General features: G+C 52.7%; 1 long non-coding RNA gene and 1 pseudogene across 2 annotated transcripts in view; both read right to left on the reverse strand.

Moving 5' to 3' along the window:
- The window catches only part of LOC309850292, a 190,962-nt gene that overhangs the window by 25,388 nt on the left and 142,385 nt on the right, over positions 1-23,189 (reverse strand). The gene's annotated exons all lie outside the window — the stretch shown is intronic.
- Positions 5,708-23,189, reverse strand: part of LOC309849539 (sushi domain-containing protein 4-like) — a 50,455-nt pseudogene continuing 32,973 nt past the window's right edge. Inside the window, exons 2-4 of the transcript in view lie at positions 14,915-15,111; positions 9,331-9,504; positions 5,708-5,999 (exon numbers count right to left, since the gene is read on the reverse strand). The product of the transcript in view is annotated as a sushi domain-containing protein 4-like (transcript). The remainder of the gene's footprint in view (positions 6,000-9,330; positions 9,505-14,914; positions 15,112-23,189) is intronic.

The following is a 23,189-nucleotide window of genomic DNA, read 5'->3' on the forward strand; positions in this document are numbered from 1 at the left end:
ATTCTTGACATTCTGACACTTTGTGGTGTGTAAAGCAGTTAAGTTAAAGTCAGTTTTTCTATTTTTTCTGTCTAATAATGGAGTCACCTAACCTTTCATCCATAGAGTGAAAATTCAGGAAATCTGCCATGATCAGGGAAGGTCTTTGGCAGCCACAGTCTCCCACCTTTCCGTCTTTGCCTGGATGAGCAGCCAGCCAGAAGTTGTTTGGGTCTTTTTCATCTTCATAGGGATCTTGATGAGGATGCCCTTCAATTATCCCTGTGAAGGTTTCTAACCTTTGCCAAACTTCAGCACCTCCAACCACACCATGTAGTTATTTCTTATCCCTACAGCTAAATGAAGCCAACCATATCAATTTTATTCTCAGGGCATTTTTACAGCAATGCCAAGTGCTAGCAAACATAGGAGTCAGCTTTTGAGGCAAAAGAGGGGGAAAAGGTGAATGTCTTTCAGGGAAAAACATTTCCTTGTATAGCCTCATTGACACCAGAGACAAGGACAGAGAAACATGCTTCTGTCAACACGAGTTTAATTGGGTGATATTGATCCCGAGAAAAAGAATGCAAAGGACCCTGCAACAAATCACCCAAAAGGAGGCGGATGTTACTTTCCTGAGACATGTACTCTGTCCTCTTTACTTGCTCAAGCAGCTGCATAAACCAGGGAGAAGAGGTTGACACAAAAATCTTATTTGGAATTGACTGAATTTTGGCAGAAAACATGTCCCAAGATAACTATTTCATGATGGTCTTTGGTTGTCTTGGGGAAAATTTAGTTTCGCTGAGAGGGCCCAAGAATATGTTGATGGTGGAGTGCTTCTTCAGAACTTCAAATTGTGAGAAAGGTAGCTCTTCAAACTTCATTGATTTTATTCATGCTAATTTATTAATTAATGCTGATTTTAGTCAGTAACTTGAAATATCATTTTTCCTCACTGGCTATATGATGGTTAGTTTTATGTGTCAGCTTAGTTGGGGTCTAGGACCCACCTATTTATTCAGGCACAATCCAGGTGGTGCTGTGAAGTTGTTTGGTAGATGTGGTTAATAACAACAATAAGTTGACTTGAAATGAAAGAGATTGTTCTCAATAATGGAGATGGGCTTCATCCAATCAGCCAAAGGGACTTAAGAGCAAAAACTGAGGTTTCTCAAAGAGGAAAGAATTCTGTGGGTCATGACCACAGCATCAAACCCCACCTGAGTCTCCAGAATGATGGCCTATCCTATGGATTTTCATGTGCCAACCCCACATCCCATAAGCCAATCCCTTGACTCTTTTCATTTGGAGAATCCTGATACAGTTGCTATCCAGCATGTTTTTTTAAGAAGTTACCACTACTTACACATAAATGGAATGATAAACCATACTCACAGATTGGAAGAATTAATATTAAAATGTGGATACTACCCAAAGCCATCTAGAGATTCAGTGCAATCCCTATCAAAATACCAATAGTACTTTTGACAGAACTAGATTGAAGTATCCTGAACTTTGTATGGAACCACAAAATACCCCAAATAGCTAAAGCAATATTGACAAAGAAGAACAAAGCTGAAGGCATCACAGTCCCAGAGTTCAAGATAAATTGCAAAGCCATCATAATCAGGGCAGCATGACCTTGACACAGAAACACACACTCTTTTTTTTTTTAATTTAATTTAATTCTTTCAGTGTTCCAAGATTCATTGTTTATGCACCACACCCAGTGCTCCATGCAATATATGCCCTCCTTAATACCCACCACCAGGCTCACTCAACCCCCAACCTCCTCCCCTCCAAAACCTTTAGTTTGTTTCTCAGAGTCCACAGTCTCTCATGGTTTGCCTCCCTCTCCAATTTCCCCCAAATCCATTCCATTCTCCTCCCCTTCTCCCAATGTACTCTCTGTTATTCTTATGCTCCACAAGTAAGTGAAACCATGATAACTGACTCTCTCTGCTTGACTAATTTATTCAGCATAATCTCCTCCAGTCCCATCCATGTTGATAAAAAGTTGGGTATTCATTCTTTCTGATGGAGGCATAATACTCCATAGTGTGTGTGTGTGTGTGTGTGTGTGTGTGTGTGTGTGTGTGTGTGTGTGAAAGAGACAGAAAGGGATGAAGGCAGAATGGACGTTGCACAGGGATGACAACTCCCGAGGCCGCAGTGAGCCAGGCTGGCACACGGGGACGCGTGGGGCTCTGGCCAAGTACATTTATACGCACACATCTATTTTTGAAGGATAGACCAACAACCTGGTTCAAGACCTCATGATTTCTGTTGCTTTATCCACTGCCCCCAGCTCAGCTGCAGGGAACACAGGCTCCAGAGGCGTCTACTCTCAGTACAAGCGCACAGACATCAGAAAACACAACCCGTACCTTTGAAGAAGCCGCCAGAGCTTTTCCTTTCAAAGCATAAACTCCGTCACAAAGCGAGGCATCCGTTCTGGGCTTGCTGACATGTGTGTGGGGCTGCCTGATGCCAGTGCCAGAGAGGCCTGATCTCAGAAGATGCCCCGCGGCCCATGGAGGACAGGAGGCCCCACATGGCAGAAAGAGCCGCCATAGCCAAAGAGATGGAGCGTCCGGACACGTCATGTCACCCTTGAGGTGTCCATCCGGGCCTGTGAGAGGAGACACAAGCCTGGCCAGGCTCTGCACCATGATGGGGACATGGGGTGCCAGGGGGGCAGTGAGCGGCTCTTGTCCGCCACACATCCCCTGAGGTGGAGAGCTCCACGGGGTCAGCAGCCAGTCTAGAAAGATGAACCCCTTCCTACGTGTTAGTGCTTCCAAATTGTTTGACTCTGCAAGAAAAGGTTATAAAAACATCACACTGCTTGCCCACGAGGCTGCAAAGTGATCAGAACAAGCTAGTTAGGTGACGTACCCTGATGATAACACGCGCGAGCTCTGACAGGACAGGGACCCATGTCGAGGTCCCAGTGTACCCGTTTCCCAGCTATGTCACTTGCTGAGTTTCTGGAACTTTACAAGCCCAGGCTGGCCCATCTGTGAAGTGCGTCAAAACCAGCGCCTGCCTCACAAGGCGCTAAGTGGCTTGCCACATCAACCCTCTGGCCACATGCTAAGCTCTCAGAACCAATGGCATCACTGGTGCTGCTGAGCACCTCCTCCTGACACGTGGGATTCACCTTCCACGCGAGCACCAGAACACCCTGGACGATCCCGAGTGTGCACAGAAGTGTGGGTACTGGGCTCACATGGCCACGCCCAGGTTCTCACTTATTTACTTAATGTGCCTCTGCACAGAATTCCAAGAAGAATGATAACAGTGGCCCTGGAGGGAACACCCAGCATGTGCCACAAGCCTCCCTAAATGTGTGATGTCCATGCTGGATTCTCACGGTGTCAGGAGGAGCGATGACCATCTGCCCCATGTGACAGGTGAGGGAACAGGGCTGACAGAGCTAAGTGATGCACCCCACGGCAAAGCCATCGTGTGGGAACCTACGATGTGAGCCCAACCAGTCAGACGTCAGTCCACGCTCTTGCTCAACATTGCACGCTGCCTCCCGACCCACTTGGGGACCCCATCTCCTGGCTGTTGGTGGGTGTGGAGAAGGCTTGGGGTGGGGACCACAGCCGACGCACTGGTGGGTCCCGGGGAGCCCCAAAACGGGAGGGAACCACTTTCCTGGCACAGCCAACCAGACCCAGGCGCTCAGGGGGCAGATCACCCCTACATTTAAAAGCCCCTGAAGGCTCCATGCTTCCCAGCACCATGCAGTGGATTTCCCTGGGACATCAAGAAAAATCAGACTGTGTGCTAAGAAAGATGGGAAACTGAAGGGGGAACCAGATGACAGAGGGCAAGGGGCAGAGTCCCTGGGGATGACAACAGGTGCCCCGTGACAGCATGACTCCTCCTTTCAAAGACCGCATATGATTCCAGTAAGGCTGAGGAAACAGCAACATCTGATGCATCTGGATAATCTTCCATGAATCCTTGCCTGGTACCCCGAACCATCGTTCAACCTGGCCCCGTTTCTATCAAGTCTCGAAACACAAAAATCCTTCAGTCGGCGCTGTGCCTCTTGGTTCTGAATCACAGTTTTGGCATCTTTGCCCAGTTAGCAGTTCAAGATCCCACGAGTGCTTCCACCAGATACTTTACAGGGAGAGCAGACATGCGAGGATTATTAAACACATACACATGGTGTACATACATGTGTACATGTGCATGTGTACACACACACACATGCACGCAGCCATGCATGCGCACACTCGCACACCAAAACCTCAGAGGAAAGGCCACTGTGGCCTTTGTGGCAGCGGTCACTCTGGCCATAGCCCTTGCTGGCGGAGGACGAGGCTACACTCCAGTTCTATGTTCCAACCTTAGCTACCAGCTACTAACACTAGGGTCTGTTTCATTTGCTCCCTGCAGATCCTCCAGACTCCACAGAAACAGCTCTCAAAGCTTCAAAATGAAGCTTATCGGAAGGTAACCGATTGAAAAACATTTAAACAAAACTTGTCAAAATCTTGAAACAGGCATCTTGGACTGATAGAATCGTAATCATGACACCGTCCACCCAATCTAGTTCTGGCTTTCTGAGCAACGAGACACCCCCAGGCCCAGAGGAGCCCCTTTCCTTATGGCCCAGGCTCACCTCTACCTGCTGCACTTCTGGACATGGGGGACACCGCATCCCTGCAGGTGAGGGTCCCCAGAGTTAACAGGTGAAAGTACTGGGTGCTCAGTTATATTTGAATTGAGAATTTAACAAATGAGTTAAGTCCCATGCAATATTGAGAGTACGCTCAAATTAAGAAATGATTTGTCATTTATCTGAAATTCAGCTTTTACCAGGCATACCGTGTCTTACCTGACACATGCACTGGAGGCCCAACCCCAGGGACCTGGGACGGGTGGGGGCCGGACTCACGAGAGCATGCCTGCTGCTGTCCCAGGGGCCCCCACTTGCCCTTCCCCCAGCACTGCTTTAGGACGCCCCCCTGGCCTCTTTTGGCTGTCAGCACTCCACACAACCCATGGTCCAGCGGCGTCTTCCCTGCTGCATGCACACCCTTGAAAGAACGTCATGTGGTCGTGTCTTGTTTCCAGGAAAAGCTCCAGGGGCCTCCTAACTGGAGCCTGCTTTTGTTTTCCTCTTCCCCCTCGTAGACCCGTCCTGCACGCTGTGCTCAGAGGCCCACACGCAAATCAGTGTGTGTGCGTCAGTCATAATTTCAAGACCCACATGAAACTGAGAGCTGAACCAGTATGCCCACCTTCGCTAGCAGGAAACCCCTCAGACCCCGACCTGCTGCTGTCCCTGGATGCCCTGTCCCCTCACTACTGCGAACCACTGCTCAGGGAAATGACACACATTCGAGGAGAACAGGAAGAAAGGAGCCCTCAGCTCCAGGCTTCCCAGCGTGTGCCAGCCATGGCTCAAGCCCAGCCATAAAATGCACAGGAACAGGGAGAAGCACGGACAACACAATAAAGCAAGGAGAAAATGAATGACGCCATAATACAGTCTGTTTTCATTTCGTGCAGAGAAAATTAATTTTTTAGGACATTTCACTTAACTTGGCAATATTTTACGGTTTAACCTCTGATGCCTGAAGCGCCTCTCTTTCATGCCCTTCAGCCTCAGATGGGGGAAGCCCGTTTTACGACTAGCTGTAGGTCCTGCCTCTTGGGGGATGACCAGCCTCATGGCCCAGCTCAGGGCCGTGTGCACTCAAAGGAAGGGGAGTTGCGCTGACCAGGATTCCCAGCTCATCACCTCCCGCAGGAGCACCCGCTGTAACTGTGAGTCACCCTCCTGAAGAGTGGACACATTACTTTCCAGAGCAAGGAACCGGCGTGGGCTGGTCGACCAGATGAGGCTGTGTAGGCACTCGAGGTGCTCGGCCCCCTCCAACTTGTACCCAGGGCAGCAGTGGTAGGAGATGACATCCCCACGGGGAAGGAGGTCTGCAACTCGGAGATGTTCGCGTAGCCATTGGAAGAGGCAAGAGGTCTCAGGCAGCCTGTGGCGAGGAAAAGAGGAGGGACGGTCGCACTTGGTCCCCTCTGCACCAACGAGACCCACAAAACCCTGGCCCCCTGCCCGCCACCAAGGGCTCTTCAGCCAGATGCCCGTAACCACTTTCCTGTTCGATTCATGTCGCAGAATTTGGCGTCATGCTTGCAAACCACACAGAGAGGCCCAGGGGAAGAGGGAGGAAGTGAGGGGGGTACAGCTGGGATCAGGGAGCCCCAGACACACCTCAGAATCATCCGGGAACCTTTAAGCAACACAATCCTGGCTGCGAGCCCTAGGTCTATGCACAGCCAGGGCACCCCGAATTTTTTAAATCTCCCCAGGTGATGCTAACATGCTCCTGGGGGTGAGAAGCACTGAGGTGCTGTGCAGCAAACATACACCCCAACTGTTTCAACAATGGGGACACCTGGGGGGTCTGAGGAGGTGGCAGCAAAAACACCCTTCCCCTGCTTGGACTGTGAGGCAGGGGCCTGCGGACCCCGTGTGATGCTACGTGAAGATCAATTTGCATTTTAGGTGCACTTGACATGGTTCTCAGCCTTGAGAACTACCCAGAAAAAGGGTGTCTCAGAATACACCCCACTGGGCCCCCTCCCAAGGAGCTCCTGGTCAGGGTCTGCGCAGAGCCCAAGGACATGCACGGCAGGCATGGAGCTGGGTGTCGTAAGCCCCCACGCACACCCAGAATTCTCCATGCTGTCTGTGTTCCCACACTTCTGCTTCTGCCAAACGGAAGCTGCTTTTCCGTGTTGAAACCTGTGCCTGGGGAACATTCCCAGGGGCACAGAATCCCATTCTGTGTGGCCCCCGCTGCGATCCTGGCATTTCCTGTCGGGGTCAGTGGTCTCACTAGAGGAAATAATGACTCTGCAGAGCTGGGGCTCTTCCCGCGGAGAACTAATTGTGTGTGAAGTAAATAACGTATAATGGAAATCCCGACTCTCCCTTCCAGTCGCCGAGCACGGATCACAGCATGCCCATGGCAGCAGGTGTCTGAGCTCTGCTCCCGACCTGGCTTGCTTTGACATTCTGAGCCTCGAACGGCTTCATGCTCCGCCGACTGCCCTGGTCAGTGAGCTGGTACGTGGGATCGATGTTTCGGCGTGAGACCAGAGAGGCCAGGGCAGCCCTGGCATGCAGAACTTAGGGAAATGCTCCCTTTGGGGCTGACAGTGTCCCGTGCCACAGAGATCCACGGGCCTACTACCACACAGGCCACATCTGAGACACGTGGCCACATCCTTTCTCCACGGCCTGGAAGGATTTACCCGTTGAGCTGAACATGAACTGTGTTCACAGGAAAAGTGAAGTGTCGGGGAGGAGGGGGAGATTGGGACTCAGGAATAAACAGAATCCGTGACTGAGAAAAGTAAGACAAGCACGTCAACATGAACAACTGACCGTATCAGAGTCCCTAAGTGCTGTTCAAATGAGCTGGCACAAGGGACAGTGCCTGCGGCTCCTCCCAAGAAGGAGTGTCATTCCTGGCCACTCCCACAGAGAAGCTGGAGTCCCCTGAATATAAAACGGACAGACCCACAGTGAACAGCAGGTGCGTCTGGACACTGCTCTCCAAAACACAAAGTTCCCAAGGAAAACATGGCCTTGGAACATGCCCGCCTGCTTGCCTGCCCCAAAAGAAGCCAGAAGGGGTTGTAACTGCAGTAGTAAACCAGGGAAAGAGAGACATGCTCCTTGGCTGGGGACAGCCCATCCCAAGCATGGCAGCAGACACCAGGCTTTGACACAATAGCTTGGTGCAACCTCTATTTACACTTCCAGGCAATGGCGAGCCGGCTTGTCAGGCTCTCTCCCCCGGATCTGGAAGTGCAAAGAAAAGCCACAGGACGAGACGTCATGCTAAGGGCCAGTCATGCTCCCCGTGGCGCTCCGAGGTGTCAGGCCATCTAATGCCGCCAGACCCCTCACGCCCATGCCATGTTGGGCAGTCACTGCTTGGGCAGCCAGGCCCCTACCTGCCTCTGCATGGAGATGAGTTCAGGGCACAGAGCAGGGGACATGCCCTGAGGGAGGGTGGTGTGGGTGACGGTGCTATCCGGGGAAGGGCACCTTCCGAGAGCAGCCAGCCGGCTCTGGGCGACGCTCTGAGATGCAAGCGCAGGGTGGTGGACAGAGCAGAGCAGGAGGCCACACCTGAGCCCCTGATGAGGATGCCACCCTCGGGCATTTCTTAAGAAATAATAGGGACCAAAAGAACTCGTAAATAGGTGCACGGAATTTGCAAGACCTAAGAGGGAGAAATCTCTAGAAAGGGCAGGAGAACAGGGGACAGTGGGGGATGCAGGATTCATGAAGGCAGAGGGGGCTGGCATCCGAGGGAGCGTTCTTGGCCCCGGGAAGGAAAGGGACCAGTCGTTGGTAATGTTCACGTGAATATTCAGCCCAACCTCAGATCACGGTGACAACTCTCCACAGCCTCCCGAGAAGTGCCCCCAGAGCACATGTATCCCTGGAAATGTCATCTGTGCAGGCTACGTGGCACAGGGAGTTTGAGCAGAGAAGCTCACAAAGGGGTGGCCTGGCCGCCCTTGGTCCTCCCGATCCAGAGCCTCTGTTTCTGCCAAGGGCCATGTAGGACTCTTAAGCCCTCACAGAAGGAAATAATTCATTTCCGACCCCGGGGCACGCAGAGTAATATCAGAGCCTGCCAGCCATGACCTAGAGCCCAGCGCTAGCATTCGTCTCAACCGGAACACGCCAAGGCTCCGGCGCAAACAAGCCTCCTCCCCGAAGAATGAATTATGCACTGGCTTTCAAGTCACATGTCAAGAAAATAAAATCAGAATTAATGTGCACGGAAGGACTTATTTTCACAAACAGGGTCCTCCGTGTTGGCCCAGGCAAATGTTAAAAAGGCAAGAGGATTCTTATTTACTGGGTAGTTTGGATAAAATCTGAATTTGATTATTTTTCTGCTCCTCATGCATTATAAAAATGGATAACGTTAAGAAAAAATAGCCTCTGTAAAGATGCGTCTTTAATCTACCCTCACCACCACTGAAATAAGTATAAACGTTCTGCTGTTTTCATTAAAAATGCCATAGTTCATCATCGTGCTCACAGCCTGGTTACAAAATGCCTATTTCTTAAAAGACTTTTGGTTCTCGGTGTGAAGGAGAAGTCAACATGCTCAAGAACAAGGGCTCTTCTGGTCTGGGCTCTCACGGTGGGCACGAGGGGCTGTTGGGGACCGCAGGGAGGGTGTGCGGATGCCAAGGCCAGAGCCGGTGGGCCCTGCTTCCCTCCACGTCCCAGTGGAGAGACACACACGTGTTCCCAGCCCGCGCCCCTACCTTGACAGAGCGGCAGGTTGTCCCATGTCCCGTCATCACGGCACAGAGAAACCATGTTGTACAGATCAGGGTAGCGGATCTTGAATCCCTCGTGACAGGTGACGATCAGCTTGTCTCCGTGTCTGTATGTCCTGTTATGAATCTCAGCATCGTCGATTTGAGGGATACGGCAATCTGCAAAGGTGTAAAATGGACACGTTATTTTTTTAAATTTCAGCCTGTTGTGCTTCCCAGCTTGGCACAAAGCTCTTCTTTTCGGACCTGGCCTCAGGCTTCCCTGTGATAAAACGCCCTCGCACACGGACTGCTAGCCCCTGGTCTGGAGGGGACTGAGGACAAGATGTCCCAATCCAGCCATGAAAGGAGCTTCACCTCCAGCCTGGAACCCTTCACACCTCACAGTGGAGCCTCAGGCGATTTTGGAACTAAGAGAGGAAGGACAGAGCTAGGGGCTCACAATGACCTGCTAAGTGGTCCCACCCAGCCTACCGCCTCTGCCTTGGGGCAGAAGAAAAAAAAAGGCCTTGCAGAACAGTGGGGACAAGCTGGGGCCACACCGGCCGGCACCTCCCTCCTACCGGATCTGCTCCACGCGGGTAATAACATGGAAGCACATGCAACCACCAACACCACACAGCCCCCCACAGGTAGGTGACCTGCTTCTTGGAAGCAGGTGGGAGCAGAATACAGACTCGGAAAGGGTCTGTAGCCCAGCATCAGGGGCGCAGGAACAGGAAGTCCACACAGAACGTGATTGAGAGATAAAATACAGTGGATAAATTATAACCCTCCACTTCGAACATGGTCTCCTCCCAATTCCGCGTGTGTCCCCACATAACCTTGTGCAGCCATCCCCGGAGGCGTACAGAGGGGTTGCGCTCCAAGCTTCGCAAGTTTTAAAAATGAAGCAAAATCCAAGCACAGCATTTCGACAATCACAGAAACTTTCTCCAAGAGTATCTCAATGCTGTAAGACTGGGTTTCTCAGCCACTCCCGAAAGCCTTCTGAATCAGCCATATGGTTGGAATGGTGGGAGACTTGACCATGAACTGCTGGCTCTGAGGCCTGAGCCCAGGAGTCCTGAGGCTGCGGAGGGAAGGGACCCAAGCAGCCCATGGCCGGGAACACAGGTGGGTTTAAAAAGCACATCCCAGGAGTTTTGATGTAGGGTTGGGGCTGGGTTTACAGGGACCAATGAAGAATCTGACAACAGACTCTAGAAAACAGGATGACCTCTTCGCGGGGTCAAAGTCAAAGCTTGGGCGTGGCATCTGCCTTCATCTCCACATTAGCTGGAGAGCAGGGACTGCACCCCTGCATTCTCCCACATGCCCTTGGAACTCCGGGACTCCACACGTGGCTGGCAAAGAAATGTCGAGGAAGTGCGGCCATGGAGCCCCGGGACAACCCCATCAACCCTCTGTCTGCAAATTTCAGCAGGAAGCGTCCTTGATGGAAAACTGTTGTGGTTCTAGTTCGACCTCTTATTTTTGAGTTTCAAACTGTGGAAAGGGGTTTCCAACCTCTCACGTTTAACCAAAAATTTTTCTACCAGAATAGACAAATTCCCCCAAAGTCAATGCCAGAATGATCCTGACTGGAGTCACAAGGCAAGTGACAACTTGGCACCACTGCTGCCTTCTTAATGGAAACGGGAAATCACGTTTCTCAGTAGTGCTAACGCAGGCATTACTCAGAGCAAATAAAAACACCTTTATCCAGGCGCCCCTCTGTAAAACCCCAGCTGCCAACTAACCCCATGTTGCTGATTTACGCGACAAAGCCACCGTTCCCCTGACTGGCTTCCGACTTCTCCGGGAGCTGACCCAGGTCCTTAGCAGGCAGCCAGCGTCAGTGAGTAAAGCCAGTGGACAGAAGGGACACTGCGGCCCGTGAGTGTGTGGTCACTGGCTGTGCAGAAGCAGCAGTCACTCACACAGAGTGCCCTGAACTCCTGACCAGATGCCTCTGTCCACAGCCAGGAGCTGGGGGCCACCACGGGGCACATGGACCAAGGATCCCAGGGCACTACGGCCTCCCAAGTTCTGCTCATGATGGAGTCACCATGGGGACTGGCTGCTATGGAACAGAGACTCGCACTGACCAGGGAGCTGGGAGCAGGCACCGGAGCTATGGCCAGGAGGCCAGGAGGGCTGTGGCCCAGATAAAGGACAGAACAAAACAGACCAGCAGTAGCTTCACAGAAGTCGGCCCCCCAAAGCTGAGCTATGATCCTACCCTTGGCGTCTGGCGCCTGAGCCCCCCACCAGAGGAGGGGAGATAGGAAGACGAGCCTGGCCCAGCCAGGCCATCCTTAGCCGGACGTGACTATGCACTTCATGTCTATGGAAACAGAGAAGCCAGGATCTTTAGTGCCCCAAAACAAATACATATAATCTTCATCAGTTCTGAAGTTTCAAACAGAAATAAGAGAAATTTCCTACAGTATGAGTGCATCCCGTCAGCCAGAAGAATGTTTAAAAGCCGCTCCAAAAATGCCATTACCAAGGATGACAGATAAAGCTCCATCGGTATCTGACTCTGGCAGGAGTGGGGATGTGATCAAACCCGACACAGACAGACACAAACGGGCACTTTGGGGATACAGCTGAGAGGGTGCAAAGCTTCCACTTTGAGACATCCTTTCTCCCCAGACCACTGCATCGCTGCATCTGAGTCCTGCTCGTGTAATAGGGGATTTAATAGAAACAAGTCAAAGAGGGGATATTAAGGTGATATTACACAGTTATACCTAAGAACAAATTATTCAATGACATTAGTTAGCATAGAGCAGAGTCCTAAGGAGCAGAAAAGGCAAAGTTCTAAGAATACATACCACGACCAATATTTACTGGCCTTTTTAAATGCCAGTTATATGTGAACATGAACCTGATTCCTTCAAGTGCCAACTCTGACACCCATTCTCCCTAAAAAGTGTTTCCAGGAACATAACTACGTAATCGACCCTGGAGACACAGCATTCATATCCACACAGGAAAGGTGCTGGAAGCCTCGCTGTAAAGGATGGTGTTGGGTTTTGTTTACCCCTGCATTTATAACACCCGGTATTCATCCATCCAACCATCCATCTGTCCACTGGTGACTCGCTGAGCACCCAGCTGCAAGCGCTGGGCACGGAGAGTTAGGAATCCTACCCTCGCTGCATGGAGAAGGCCACTAACAAGTTAGTAAATCTGCGAGGTAGAGACTAACATGCAGTGATTGCTGCTCGCATGAGGAGGAACAGGTGCTGAGGTCACAGGGACCTACCAGGGGCCCCTGGAATCCGGGTGCATGGGACAGGCACCCTGAGGAGATAATGTTTATGATGCAGGGCCACATGGCAAGGTGGCCTTATCGAGCAGATCTGGGAGAAGACAGCTTTAGGCAGAGGGAGAGTAAGTGCAAAAGCCAGGAGAACACGAGTGTCCTTAAAATCACACAGGAGGAGGGGACGCCTGGGTGGCTCAGTGGGTTAAGCCGCTGCCTTCGGCTCAGGTCATGATCTCAGGGTCCTAGGATGGATTCCCGCATCGGGCTCTGCTCAGCGGAAAGCCTGCTTCCTTCTCTCTCTCTCTGCCTGCCTGCCTCTCCATCTACTTGTGATTTCTCTCTGTCAAATAAATAAATAAAAAATCTTTAAAAAAAAAAAACACACACACAGGAGGGGGACACCTGGCTGGCTCAGTCCCAGGGTCCTGGGATCAAGTCCCGCATCGGGCTCCTGGCTCAGTACAGTGTCTAATTCTCCCTCTGCTCCTGCACGCTCTCTCTCTGACATATAAATAATAAATAAAATCTTTTAAACACACAGACACACACAGGAGGGTCCATGTGTCTGAGACACAGTGAGCAAGGGGAGATGAAGGCCTTCTAACTTGGGGCATACTTCATTAGGTAGTTAGGACAGGACTGGCAAGAGGTTGTCTTTTAGATAAGCTCTCTGTTTCCCAGGATGATAAAACAATAGAAGGCCTTTGTCTCCAGGCAATATTCGCGGAGCCTGCGTGTTCTACTATTGCTGATATGTTCCTGAGCCTGTCTGGGTTTTAAATGCTGAGTATCTTGGGCCAAAGGATTTATCAGGGAAGTTGATCTACAAAACCAAATAAACTTTTCATTACTGAAACCTTATGGAAACCACAGCCTGCATGGGCTGCGCATAGCAGAAAATATTCATTTATTTCTAAAATCCTTTTCAAAATTTGTTTTGATTTTTCAAGAGAAAGCTTGTGTAACCTGCAAGGCTGCAAAGTTAAAGAGGAAAAACCACATGCCTGTCTCAATAAATATAGAGAAGCATCTGTATCAAGGGACACAGACTCCTACCTGCAACACAGGGAGCCACCTTCCCTACACAGCATCCACCCGAGGCCCATAGCACCCGTTCTGAATGGTGACGCTGACCATTGTTAATTGAAGGATACTTGACCAACCATGCCCTCTTGCTATTAGGCATAACCACGGTGATTCCATATTTCAGAACTTCCGACAGTGCCGCCAGGGGTGTCCCCGTCTGTCCCCACACACCGTGGTCACAGTACCACAGACAGTACTCCCGGGCGCATGTTCCTTCCTGCGACCCACCTCACAGCTGGAGCTCTCTCAGCCCTGCTCAGCCACCACTCCCATGTTCGTTCCAACGCTTCTCTTACTTGTTCATTTGTTTTGTTGTTGAGATTCCACCTGTCACACACACACCTGTCCTTCTCTGTGTGATTTAGTTCACTTTACTTCTTTGTTTTAATTTTGACTCTTTTAGAAAAAGACCTCAAAAATAAAAGCAGAGACCATGCATGCTCTCAGCTTGGGGAAGCCTTTGCCTATGCTCAGTGACAGTCGAGTTCGGTGCTTCGAAGACTTCAATAAACATGGTCTATGCTAATTCCGAAAAACAGTGAGCTGTCAAGGTCAGGAAAGCTCCATCCACACCCACGGTCAGGGGTGGTGGGGAGAGACGGAGCCCTTGCCCGCACCGGCACTGCCTCCCTTGCGTCAGCCCAACCTGCCGCGGAGACAATCAGCCCCCTGCCCGCCGCCAGGTAACCTCTGAGCAGTGTTCTAAACTCACACACACCCACGCAGCATGAAGCACACAGAGCAGACACCGCCACGCTTGCCAGAGGTAGGCAGATACCGCGCCATGACGAGAGACCATAGGGTAACTGCTGGAAACAAATGCCCACTGTGCCGCCCTGTCTCCCTATCAAAACCCGCCTGGAACAGACGCGACAGTGACTGAGTGGATCTCCCGAGTACCACACGTTCCTGCCTCCACGGGCAAGTCTGAGCAGCACGTACTCTGCTTTCTCAGGCGCCGGGGCTGGGAGTGCGCGGCTGGCTAGGGACGCAGCAGTGAGCACCCCTGGTGTGACCTGAGCTGCTCTCCTGCCTCGACAGAAACCAGGACCTGGGTCGTCATTGAGGTTGAGGAGGGACACGGTGACTTGTGACACCGAGCCTCCTTTGCGCCCGGCCTGGCCACAATGCTCTCCCGCCAGCATGTGGGGTGGGCCCCTGGGCTGACGCGGCTGGTCCCCACAGCCCCACGAGCAGCCTCCACGGACGAGGGGGGCACTTTACCTTCTTGTGCACAGAAGGGCTTATCACTGGGGATCCAGCCGAGGGTTCCATTGAGATGTCTCACACACAGCCTCTTTGTAGGGCCCTGGAGCGTGAACCCGTCTTGGCAGTGAAACTGGGTGACAGACCTTTCAAGGAAAAGCCCTCCACCGGGTGTCCTGAAGCCATTCTCAGGGACACCGGAAGGTCATCGAACCCTACATTGACAGAGAGAAGAAAAGGAGCCTCTAAATATGTGCTTCCGAGGCTGGGAGCCTTCCTGCATCCGTGACGGACACTGTCGCACACCGCCAACACCTAGCCACTCCAATCAGCCCAGAATGTCCGCATTCTGCCGTGTGCCACACTGGCTTCTTGCTTAGAACAGCGCCCGGAGCGTCCTCCATCCCCCGGCCGACCACAGCCCTTCATGGAGGCTCGGGGAGGAGCAGGGGAGAAGGAAGCCACACAGGGAACGACGCCGTGCAAGACGCTGCAGGGGGGTGAGGCGGGAGGGTCAGGGAGGAGGCATGGACTCTGAGCCACCCAGCAGGCCAGACGACATTTCAGGGACAGAACCAAGGATGTAGGACTGGCAGGGCTGGCATTCTCACAGGACAGGCCTGAGCCACCAACACTCGTCTCCTCCCCGGCCCTCAGCCTGGCCCCTCCCGCCAGGCCTCCTCCGGACTTCCCGAGGATCTGGGTACCTTCCAAACCTCCCAGCCACCCATTCTGTGCTCCAACTAGAGCTCAACCGCCACGGGTGCTGAGCTGGGAGCCCTCCAAGGACGAGTCACCTGTTCATCTTTGTGACCCTCAGAATCCGCCGCTGCCCCACGTCACCCCCACGCATGTCCCAGGGAGGAGCAAAGGCCCACAGACTCCCACAGACTCCACAGTCACCCCACTTGGGAAGGGGTGACCCTCGACAGCTGGGCTATGTGGAAGCAACGTGGATCCACAGAGCAGGCTAGGCGTCCTGAGGTCCACAGATGACCCAAGGAGGGGCCGGGATCAGCACTGCTGGGGGCGGAGAGCAGGGACATGGCTGGCTTCATGTCTTCAGTCTGCAGCAGAGTGGAGGTGCCCCCTCCGTGGGGGCTGGTCGACATCAGCCCCCAGAGTCTGACACCCTTAGGGTAGCCCCAGGGGGCTGGGATACATGCAGGGAGCAGGGGAGGGCTGAGGCCCCCAGGGAGCCAGCCAGAGGGAGGACGGTCCTGCGGGGACCAGTGGAGTGCGGATGGTGGAGCTCAATCCCAGGATAAGGGACGGCTCTGCCAGGCCGGGCAGAACCCTTCTAGCAGGACCCCCAGGGACAACGAAGGGGAGCTGGAGACGGACCCTGACCGCCGCATGTGGGCCCAGGGCTGGGACTTGATGCAGGCAGCAGAGATGTGAAGGAGTGGAGACTATTGTGCTGTTTTGGTTGTTTTAGGTGCAGGGGATACAAGCTGTAACGTTAGTGTCAGGGACATAACACAGTGGTGCAAGAAGTGTGCATGTTACACTGCGGTCACGTGAGCATGGCTGCCATCTTATCACCACTTCACTTCACTGTGACAACAGCACTGACTGTGTTCCCGTGCTGTGCCGTTCCCTCCTGGGACTTATTCATCCCATTCCTGGAAACCGGACTTCCCTCTCCCCATTGTCCATCCCTCTCTTCCCTCCCCTCCACAACCACCAGTCTGTTCTCTGTACTCAGGGCTCTGTTTCTCCTCTTGTTTTGCGTTTGAGATACCACAAAATCTTAAAGTATTTCTTCTCGGATTGACTATGTCACTTAACATAATACCTCCTTAGCTCCATCCATGTCCTTGCAAATGACAAGATTTCATTCCAGAATTGATGGCTGAGTAATATTCTGCTCTGTATATACCACACCTTCATTATCCATTCATCCATCAGTGGACACTTGCCTTGCTTCCCTACCCTGGCTACTGTAGATAACGCTGCCATGAACATCGGGGTGCAAGTTATCTTTTTGAATTAGTGTTGTCATTTGCTTTAGGTAAATAACTAGTAGCACAATTGCTGGATCATCAGATAGCTCTATTTTTAACACCTTAAGGAACCTCCATACTGTTTTCCAGAATGCCTACACCAGCTTGCATTCCCACCAACAATGTAGGAGGGATCCCCTTTCTCTGCATCCTTGCCAACATCTGTCGTTTCCTGACTTGTTAATTTTAGGCATTCTGTCTGGTGGGAGGTACTCTCTCTCTGTGGTATTGATTTGTACTTCCCTGATGCTGAGCGATGTTGAAAATTTTTTCATGTGTGTGTTGACCATTTGGACGTCTTCTTTGGAGAAATGTCTGTTCATGTTTTCTGCCCATATCTTGACTGTATTATTTATTCTTTGGGTGTTGTATGAGTTCTTCATATACTTTGGATATTAACCCCAGAGACTGAGACTTGAACAAAGGCATGACTGAGAGCAGATCGGTATCTCAGCCCCTTCACACCCAGGCAGTGGACGCACTTCCACTGAGCCCTCAGGAGGCAGAAAGACCATCAGAAATGCCTCCCGGACCCCAGCTGCACCAGGATCTGCAAGATGGTTTGTGAAAGGCAGACCCACAGACTAGGCACTCTCTGGGTGGGTGGGGGAAGGGCTGTCCTCCTGGAAAGCTCTCCAAACAGCTCTGAGCAGCCAGTCTGGCTCCTGAGAGGGCCAGTAGTTGAGGTATGTGGAGTCTCAAGGCTGCAGGAGAAGTTACTGCATGAATTCAGATGCATGAATTCAGATATCAAAGGGACTGCGGCTGAGGGGAGGGGAAGGGGTTAAGAGAGGCGTCGAGGACAGCTGCCAGGTTTTAGCGCTGAGCCTGCACACAGAGAGAGGGGACGTGGTGAAGACCGGCCTGGGGACCAGTCCCAGTGTAGCAGGTAGATACGATGAGTCTAAGACCTCAGGACACCGAGGCCAGGTGGGGGAGACCAGCTGGAGAGCCAAGTTGAAGCCATGATGTCCTGAGCTGCATGAATGCACAAAGGTGGCAGCTGAAGGCGCAGCTGGACAGCCTCCTGGGAACAAACACAGAGAGAGGATGACACATGCCTCAGACAGAAGCGGGCACTAGGGGCATGAGAACACAAGATGGCCTGAGCAAGGCTGCAGAGGCAAGGGGAGGCGTCTCAGCCACCAGGGCAGGCGGCTGGGCAAAGGCGCAATATGCAGCCGCTGGCTGCAGAGGAAGGATCCGGGACAGCTACAGGGCTGGACTGGCCTGGGGGAGCCTGCCTCCCCATGTGTCAGGGGGAGGCTGCAGCAAATGTGCACTGCCCATTCATAGTGCTGCATGGGGACAGAAGATCACAGGGCACAAGCCATACCTGCATTCGGGCCAAGGGAGGGACTTTCCTGTTACCATATTAAAAATTGAGAGTGAAAGAGATCTGAACCCATGTCCACACAGCAGGGAGAAAGAAAGACTGCAAATGAGTAGCAGATGGGGAAGCAGGTGTGTGGTGGAGAGAGGATCCAGCCCTACAGGAGGGCCTTGACTTCCACCAAGACAAGAAAGGGTTTTTCAGAACCCCCACTGCGGAAAGGGTGGTCCCCATGGTGTATCCACTAGCTCATGGGTACCTCCCCGGGAGCCATCCCTCCCTCTGCAAAGTATGACCAGGAGCCTCTCTTCCCATCAAGGCACCTGTGCCCAGCTCTCCTAGAGCACCCTTCACCCTGGCAGTGTTGTGCTCTGCCTCACAGCCTCTGCCACTGGGCTGTGAACTCCTGGGGTTGGAGAACCATGTCTTATCCTTCACTTCCAGCATGCCACAGGCGCTGCTAATGCAGGACAGAGAGAGGGAGGGTGAGAGGGAAAGAGGGAAGGATAGAGGGAGGGAGGGAGGATGAATGGGAGGATGGATGGTTGGAGCATGGATGGAGGATGGATGGGTGGGTGGGCGGGTGGGAGGAGGGTGGATGCATGGATAGATGGATGGGTGGATGAATGGATGGAGGATGTTGGATGAGGGGACGGTGGAGGATGGATGGACGGGTAGGTGGATGGATGGGTGGGGGGGATGAGGGGATGGATGGATGGATGGAGGATGGTAGATGGATGAGTAGGGTCGGTGAGAAGACAGATAGATGGTGGATGGGGGGATGATGGACAGGTGGGGTGGTGGGTGGGTGAATGGATGGATGGACAGATCAATGACGGATGGGTGGATGGGGGATGATGGAGGGTGAATGGATGGGTAGGTGGGTAGATGGATGGATGGGGGATAGATGGATGGTGGGAGGATGGATGGATGGATGGATGGTGGACGGATGGATTTCACAGATGAGGGAGGCACTAAGTGCTCTCCCCTAGCACAGACAGGCTTTCTCCTACACCTTCTTACCCCCTCCCTTCTTCCACCCTGAGTGGACTGAATTCCTTAATTTTTTTACAACCTTCTTCCCATCCATACCTGCACAGAACGCCCCCTCCTCCGCCCTCTGCAACATAGGGCCAGAGGTGGGTCTGGGTTGGGACTGGACTGAGTCATGTGTTTCTCTCTCAAACACACACTCTTTGGGCAGTCACACCCGCTAACAAATGAGCCACAGTGATCATCAATCACAGGCACAAACCCTCAGCTTATCACACCCCCTGCCCCAGGCAGAGAGCTATTCTCCAAGAGAGGAGAGATAACCCTCTCAGGTGAGTGCTGAGCCTCTGTGGGTGCCAGCCCTGGATCCATCAGAATGACTCCTGTTCTCACAATAAATAGGACAACTATGCTGTGAGGACAGAGGAATTTCCTCAGGGACCCAGCTCTGTGCTCTCCTTACTTATTCCTTCCCTGCCCCCCTCCCCTGCCTACGAGGGACCACAGTTAGCTTGTGTATCCCTGCATCCAGACAGTCCGAGACTCAAGATGCCACTGGCCAGGCCCAAACAGACAGGAGTGAAGAGCCAGCTGTCAGAAAGTAGGGTGGTGCGGCACCTGGGTGGCTCAGTGGATTAAAGCCTCTGCCTTCAGCTCGGGTCATGATCCCAGAGTCCTGGGACTGAGCCCTGCATCGGGCTCTCTGCTCTGCAGAGAGCCTGCTTCCCCATCTCTCTCTGCCTGCCTCTCTGCCTACTTGTGATCTCTGTCTTGTCAAATAAATTTAAAAGAAAGAATGAACGAAAGAAAGAAAGAAAGAAAGGAAGGAAGAAAGAAAGAAAGGGGGATGGTGTAAGAAGAGCCCTCGGTTCACTCTGGACACCTCATCCCATCAAGCAAGGCCACCATCTTCCATGTCTTGCCAGAGCTCCATATGCCACTCTTCAAAGTACCCTGGAGGGTCAGTGACAGTCCCCAGCCTCAGCCACATCTCCACAGGCTGCTCTGGCATTTCCTGTAACATGGGGATCCATCCACCAGACGCACACCCATGCGGGGGTAGTTGGCCTGCTCAGAGGGTCTGGCTCTGGGAACCTGCCCACCTGGGCTCCAAATTCTGCTTTACAATCCAGCAGCCACATCTTAGGAAGGAAACAGAGTTCACAGGATGATTTCTAATGTTTCTTTTGGGGGACGTGGAAGGAAAAGGGAAGATCCCATTTTAGTAAGTCCCGGAGAGAGTATCCCCTAACAGTTCCTCCTAAATTCAATCCAGAACACAACACGTATGTACAAGAGACATTTCATATATGTCAACTTTACTGGGCCTGGGGTACCCAGACATTTGGTCCCACAGTATTCTCGGTGTGTCTGCGGGGTGCTTCCGGATGAGATCACCACTGGAGTCAGTAGACTGAGTAAAGCAGACTGCCCTCCCTGACACGAGTGGGCCTCATCCAATCTTGTGACCTGAATAGAAGTAAAGATTGAGTAAGAAAGACTTCTTTCTCTCTGTCTGCATACTCGGGCTGACACATCAGTCCTCCTGCCTTCAGACTCAGACACAGGCTGGAGCGCACATCAGCAGCCCTCCTGGGCCTCCGGCTCACCAAGCGGAACTTGGACTTCCCATCCTGCATCCCTGTGTCAGCCGGTCCCTGGGTGTGTGCGTGTGCGTGTGTGCATGTGTGCAAGAGAAGGAGCTAGTGCTCCTCCTTGGCCCTGTGTTCTCTGGCGAGCCCAGACACATGCAGTCTTCCTAAAGATACACAGGCAAAGATATGAATGCCAGCCGTCCCCACACCCCAGGAGACACTATTTCTCTCTGGACCCAAGTTCTGGGAAGCAGCCTGCAGGGTGGGGCAGCGCTGGGTGCCTGGGTCTGCAAGCCCATCCCAGAATCCCAGCCTGGGACACCCTCCTAGACCCTGGCATCTGTGACCGCCCGAGAGGTCAGAGCTAGGACTGTAACTTGGGTTTGGCTTCGGGCAGAAGGTGAGATCTCCTCTTTCCCTTTCCTTCCGACTAAAAGCAGGGGCAGTGACAGGAATGTGGGTTCTTCACCCCAGAGAATGGCGTCCCAACCTGAGGCTCATTAGGAGGTTTTGAGCCCTCAGGTCTGGGGACTTCGGAGTCTGTTGAAACCCACCAGACCGTTTTACTGTGAGCAACATAAGAGTCGCTGGAAAGAATCATAAAAATAAAAGCGGTGTGAAAAGCAATCTTTGGGCTTATGATAACTGAAAAGTCCTATTCGAGGAAGGAAGACTGTATCAAATGCAGCCAAATCAATATAGAAGTCGGGGTGGTTTCCATTTCTCTGTACACTGCTGGGTGAGTCTTTGGAGGAAGGAACAGAGTAGAGACAGAGAAATTGACTGTGTATGCACTGACTTGGGGAGAGGGTGTTGGGGCAGGTAAGAAAAGGGCATTCCTGCCAAGGTGAAGCTCACATGTCTGCACATCTGAGCCAGATTCTGGAGCCCCCCACACTCACAGTCTGCCCCACGGGTGGGCATGGGACCACCGACAGGCCGGGGTCTAAGCCCTGCCGCACCCTGGAGAGGACGCTGGAGGTGGGGGGTCCAGTACGGTCACTGGGGCCATCTGGCCTGGGGCTCACAGCCACCCCCACTGCTGCCCCAGCAGGCCTTTCATGCAGCGGGGTCACACATCGTCACGGCTTTGCAAGCGCTTCAAGGGAAAGGACAATTTGTCAACGCTTTGGTGTCTCCATACCTGTTCAGAAAGGACTGAGCAAACAGCTGTGGGGAAGGGTTCATCACCACACAGAAAAGTATCCTCGTGGTTCCCCCACCCTGACACCTCCTGGTGCACCGTCTCAGGGAGATGGGGCTGGGGAACCTTTTGCGTGACCTGACACATGCCAACTTGGGGAGCCGGCCATGGAGACCCCACTGACAACAGTACAGTATGGACGACCTGGGCGGTGAGAGCCTCAGGAGAGGTCGTAGCTTGGGGCCCAGGGAGAAGCTCCTGACCCAGAAGCAGCCAGGCAAGGCGCCAGACTCCCGCCCTTGGTGGCCCGGAGTAAAGGCAGGGCAGCCCAATGACCATGCGTAAACCAGACAGTCCCTTCAAGCAACACGACGGCTTCCGTCTGGCGGATCCGAACACACCTGGCGCCTCCTGCACAGTTTCTGCTTCTTCTCCTCACCAGTGAGGGGGACATAGTCTCTGAGATGCTAATGAGTGCGACGGGGCTGTGTCTCAGCCAGGGAGGAGCCCTTCCTCCTGTCATGTCAGGGGAAGACTCTCAGAACGCCTTTTCTAAGTTTAAAGACCCTGGAAACTTAGGCACCTGGCTTGTGGAGCCAACATGAAGCCACTAGGCAGGTCCTCAGGGCCTACGGGCAAGGGATGCCTCCAACCACCTCCGTACCACCACAGACGCCCACTTGGGCTTACCTCTGCCGCAGAAATCCCATCTCCATGTGGCCTTTACTGATTATTCCAATGCAGGTGGGTATGGAGAGCCTGCCTTATTCCAGAAGCCACCAGAGCAGGGGGTGTGTCTAAAACAAGGCATTACCAATGACAAGAGCCACAGAGACAATGCTGAGGCAATGACGTCAGGCAAAACCTAACCAGCAAATCCATCAACCTTCAACACCAAATTTCTCAAGCGCAATGCCCTACACAGATGGTGGTCAGGGAACCCGGAACCACGCACTTGCCAGAAGTTTCCAGTCACCTACTTGTTGTGCACACAAGCTGTACAGAGCCAACCAAACACCATCTACACATTTGGGAGGCCCATCCTCGGCAGGGTCATCCTCGGACACTTGGAGGGACCCTCCCCCGCCGCTGATGACAGACATCTTCCACGGAGTGTTGGAAGGACCGAGCAAGGTGGCCCCGGGCTACTGTGGGAGCTGAGCCCACCCTGGGCCTACCACCTTGCCAGAAGTCAGGTGGGACACAGAAGACCCTCACAGGA

This window comes from Mustela nivalis (genome assembly GCF_964662115.1).
Source record: "Mustela nivalis genome assembly, chromosome: 16".
NCBI lineage: Eukaryota > Metazoa > Chordata > Mammalia > Carnivora > Mustelidae > Mustela > Mustela nivalis.